This window comes from Chrysochloris asiatica, unplaced genomic scaffold (assembly GCF_000296735.1).
Source record: "Chrysochloris asiatica unplaced genomic scaffold, ChrAsi1.0 scaffold00063, whole genome shotgun sequence".
NCBI classification, from domain to species: domain Eukaryota; kingdom Metazoa; phylum Chordata; class Mammalia; order Afrosoricida; family Chrysochloridae; genus Chrysochloris; species Chrysochloris asiatica.
In genome coordinates, this window is record NW_006408581.1 from 1,162,181 (window position 1) to 1,167,715 (window position 5,535).

Here is a 5,535-nt window from a genome sequence, read left to right on the forward strand (position 1 = left end):
AATTCCTAAAATATTAAGTATTACAAAAAAGTACAAAATTTAAAAGTTACTTTATGGAAGACAATAATTACAAATGTAAAAGGGTATGCAATATTATTGATGCTTAAGTCAAACTAATGTAACATAGTTAATAAACTATCATGAAACAATGCCAACAAAGGTATCACATGTGTAACATGGAACCACTAATGGGATAAACTGCCCTGAATTTCAGGAATCTTCAAGTCCATTATAGATAAAATTGATGAAAAGATAAATCATTTTGTTTAACTCTCTTAAAATAGGAGATAAATATATTAGACAAAATACATTTTTGAAACAAAAAGTTACATGCTTCATTCCCATTTTGTTTATCCTCCAACAAGGGAAATGAGCTTCAAATTTGAAAGAGAAGAACAGATCAGGATAATAAAGACCTGAGGCCTATTAAGCCAAAACAATTGTAAAAAGCATGTAACCTATTGAAATGAATTAAAGGGTTCATTCTGAATCGATATTAAAGTAATCTGAAAGAAGTGTATTTTTTGAGTCACATTCAACTTTTTTTTTTTTTTGAGAAATCACACAGAAAAGTAAATATCTCATTAAAATAAAGATGTGTAAATTGTCTTGTAAGAATTTTTAGCAATAGATTGAAATAAATGTGGTTCTAGTCTCCAGCAGAAAAGTAAACAGATTAATTATGAACACTTAAATAGGATTGTTGTTAAGTACTGTTGAGTTGGTTCAGACTTTTAGCGACCTAGTGCAGGGTTTTCAAGGGTGCACTGCTTAGTTTCAACCACTCATCTTGTGGTCCAGTTCTTATCCAACATTCCTTTAGATAGAATAATACCTGTGTGACACTGTAGGATAAGAACTCGGAAACCCTATACAGGGTCGCAAGGAGTCACAACAGATTCGATGGTATTTGACAACAAGAATATATACACTCCTGGGTCACCAGGAAAAAAAAAAAGAAACTTTAATATAGAATCATGAGGAAACAATTAGATAAATTGGCCATGAAGAGGAAAAATACAGACATTTAAAATTCTTCATGTGACAGAAAATTTCACGTTGATATTTTTGTTGCAGGTTTCAGACCAGCTCAAAATAGGAAGTTGTTAAAAAATGGAAATCCCTATCAAAGAAAGCTCTTAGTAATCATTTAAACACGATTTGCATGATTATTGTTAATGAAAACTCTAATTTGAGTAGTTAAATAAGACATGAATAGTGCTCCATTTCACATAATAGAAAAGAGAAAATACTAGTCTTAACCAATGTTCATGGGTTGGTTTTCCTTCCATGACATTCCCATCACTGTGCAATTATTTTCTGTCTGTTTTTGGTGTGGTTATTGTTATATTGTTAACAGCCTTTGAGATGGTTCTGACTCTTAGGAACCTTGTATAGGGTTTCCCAGGGTTTTAATTTTTTTTTTTTTTAACGCCAGCAGGTGAAACAATTTTATTTCATAGTTGTCTTTAAATTCATAAAGACACAGTATTCTTTATATAAAAACAGAGTATAGAAGCCCTATACTTGCGAGAAAATAATAATATAAACCTTTACAGAGAAAAAAAAAAAAGAGCCCCATACATGGTTTCAATTAGGTGTCTTGGAAAAACCACATCTGAACTGATTCCTAAAACATATCATTCTACCAGTCTGCATCTTTTGTTTCTTAAAGTATAGATTACTGTCATTCCGTTCCATGTTCCTGCATTCCTACATATTTGATAATAACCAGAAACTGGTCTATCACTTAATGTTCCATTGGTTCATGGGCCTTTTCTGCAGGTTCATCAGAAGGTTGAGCAGGTTGGGCCTTTCTCTGTGGGCTTTCTTCAAGACCTTCCAGGAAGGGAGAAACGTCATCATCATCATAGATTATAAACTCCAAATCTTTACCAACAAAATCAATGGAACATTCTTCATAGTTAGGTCCTGCTCAGCAGGAAGTGTCTCTCTGAAGGTACGCAGACCATGTTTAACCAACCAGTTCATTCAAATTGTACTCCATAAATTCAGACTTATGTCTCTCCAAGTAAGTACAAGCTGATTGAGAGCGAGCTCCAATAGACATAGCTCTGCAGTCAAAATAATTCACAGAGGGACAGGTTTGGAAAATGTGAGGGCCCATGTCATCATAACAAGCAATGAGCAGTCCCACACCATATGGTCTCCTGCCATAACGTTGTGTTGGTATCTGGGTCTTGCTTCCAATTAGAGATACAAGATGAGACACAGGAAGAGGTATGTCAAACACATATCTCGAATCCAAACATTCCTGGTGCATAAGATTACATAACAGTCTAGCATCAGCAGTAAGCCCCGCAATTGAAATACCAATATGTTTGTCAACATGGAGAATTTTTTTTCTGATGAGCTGCAAGCTCTGACTGTGCCCTCTTCAACGCAACCAACAATGCATGGGTCTTTGATTTCAGACCAACTGTGGCAGACCTTTGTTTAACAGCTTCCATTGCATATTCAATTTGATGAATCCTGCCCTGAGGGCTCCAAACAGTAACATCATTGTCATACTGGTTGTGAAACAGGGCTGTGGCTCTGGCTCTGGCTCTGGCTCTGGCTCTGGCTCTGGCTCTGGCTTCACTGAGGCCTCCTGCAAAGTTGCGGACCAAGTAGCCAGGGTTTTAATTTTTTTTTTTTTTTGCAGGAGCAGAAAGACTCATTTTTCTCCCACTGAGAGGCTTGTGGAACCAAAAGCAGATCCTGCAGTTCGCAGTCCAGTGCTTATCTACAGAGCCACGGCGCTCCCAAACTTGGTCACTATTGTTAAGTGCCAGTGAGTCGGTTTGACTCACAGTGACCCTGTACAGGGTTTTCATGGAGCGATTGGTGAGGTTGAACCACAGCCTTGCATTTTAAATGTTTCAAACTGACCTTGCAGTCCAGCACATTAACCTGCAGCACCACACCAGCTGGTCACTGGGTAGTATCAAAATGACTTTTGCTTTGAGCCTTATATTTCTATTCTAGCAGACAGTAGAAAAGAATGCACTGTGAATTAAGAAGGTAAATCTTTCCTATAAACTCCTAGCTATCTTTATACAGTATTGACCTAAATCATGTGTCATGTATATCCCTATGCAAACGAGTCTGGGAAACCAAGTAATTAAGTGAATTTCTAACATATTTAAACACCTAGTGAGGCATTGCTGTGGGTTAATGCATTGGACTGAAAAGTTGGTTTGAACATCAAGGTCGACAGTTCAAGATCACCAATCACTCTTTGGAAACTCTATACAGGTCACTATGAGCAGAATCGACTTGACGGCATTTCACACAACAACAAAGTATAGCACTGCAGGATAAACACTGGACTGCTAACCACAAGATCTGTGGTTCAAACCACCACTTGCTCCTTAGAAACCCTATATAGGGTGATTATGAGTTGGAACCAACTTAACAACAAGAATAAGAAAGAAGGAAACCGTCAATATTGGAGAAACAACAAAGTGACTAGCATAAGAAATAAATTGAGGGGATAAACCTTATTTTCTGTTCCCACAAACTGAAATTTTTCAAAAAAGCAAAACTTGAGTGAACTATTGGCAGTTTAACATCATCCCATTGCATCTTTTAGTTAAATTTGTCATCAAAGGGAACAATTAAAAGCACATACACACACACAAAAAAAATACTAAATAAAACTTTCTCGTCATCAGGGTTTGATGGTGTACCGTGAAGTTACTTGTACTCATAACGACCCTGTCTATATAGGGTGTCTGCAGCAGAAGCTTCATCTTTCCCCCCACGGAATGGCTGGTAGTGTCTAACCTCTGACCTTGAAGTTAGCAGACTGACTTGTAACCACAACGCTACCAGACCACCTTTATCATGAGGGTTTAGAGGCAACTGTTGTTTTACTTCCTTATTCCAAGTTTACTTTTTGTTTCATTTTGTTTCTTTATAAGGATCACTGCTGTTTAGCTATTTCAGCTCTACTAGGTAGGTAAACGGGAGCTCTGGTAGCATAGTGGTTAAGAATCGGGCTGCGAACCTCAAGGTCAGCAGTTGGAAACTACCAGCCATTTCGTGGGAGAAAGATGAGGCTTTCTGCTTCAGTAAAGATTTACAACCTCGGAAACCCTGTACAGGGACTCTATGAGTTGGTTCCAACTCCACGGCATATAACCACCACCACCAGGTAGGTAAACAGACTCCTGGTATGGGGCTATAGGATCAGCACTGGACTGTGAACCACTAGGCTGGCAGTTCAAACCCACCAACTGCTCCTTGGAAACCCTATATATGGTTGCTGTGAGTTGAAACTGATTTGAGAGCACTTGACGACAACAGCAACAAGGTAGGTGAATGGAGTCCTGATGCGCCATTGTAGAATAAGCACTGGACTGGCAACTGAAAGGTCAACAGTTCAAACCTACCAGCTGTTCCTTGGAAACCCTATACAGGGTCCCTGTGCATTGGAACTGACTCGATGGCACTTACCAACAACAAAAACAAACAGGTAAATAGCTGTGGCTCTTTTTTGACCCAGAATTAGAACTGCTCCCCCACTCACATTAGTAATGAAGCATTTCATACCAATACTTCCTCTCTCCAATTGCTGTCTTTTTATAATGCTGTTAGTTGTCCTACAGTAGATTTCAACTCTATAAACTACTCTATTGTTGTTGTTGTGTGAAGTGCGCCAAGTCGATTCCGACCCATAGCGACCCTGTATAGGGTTTCCAAGGAGCAGCTGGTGAGCTTGAACCACCGACATTACAATTCAAACAACTTTGCAGTCTGACGCATTAGCCCACAGCGCCACACCAAAACTACTCTTCAAAACTGTAACCTTTTGGAAGCAGTTCACTAGGCCTGTCTTCCATCATGCTTCCGGATGGAATCAAACCACTAGCCATTTGGCTACTAGTTCAATGTTTGTAGTCCAATGCTAAACAATTTGTGACACGTATGAACTCCTCTTCAGACTCCATACATTTCCAAATTAACTTTTTAGTCACCATTTGACAGCATCATGATCTCATTTCTTTGCTTTAATATAATGATGGCCTCAGTCTAAATCAAACCAGGTTTCTATAAGTATAGCCTCTGTTTTTTTTGTTTTTTTTTTTAACCTGGCTTCCTTTTTTCCATTTTTTTTCAACCTCTAAATCAGTGACTCACGTGGGCCAGCCATTTCTTAAGGGATATATTGGAAATGATGGGCATAGCTTCTAACTAGCTTCTAACAGGTATGTCCAGAAATCCTGGGCATCCTGCAGTGCTCAAGATATTTGCTTCCAGTTAAAGTTCATTCACATTCTCCACTATCCACCTGGACTCCAGGCGTGGTATTGTAGGATCAGCACTGGACTGCAATTCACAAGGTCAACAGTTCAAACCCACGAGCTGCTCCTTAGAAACAACTATACAGGGTTGCTAGGAGTTTGAACCCACTTGACAGCATTTAACAACAAACACTCTCCATCAGCCATTGATGTACATAGTTACCTGATTACTAGTTATGTAAGTATCTAAATTAATGCTGCTTTACACTAAAATGATAATTTCATA

General features: G+C 38.6%; 1 pseudogene; it reads right to left on the minus strand.

The window, feature by feature from the left end:
* Nucleotides 1-1,750: 1,750 nt before the first annotated feature.
* On the minus strand, nucleotides 1,751-5,158 carry LOC102837594 (annotated as a pseudogene).
* Nucleotides 5,159-5,535: the final 377 nt, after the last annotated feature.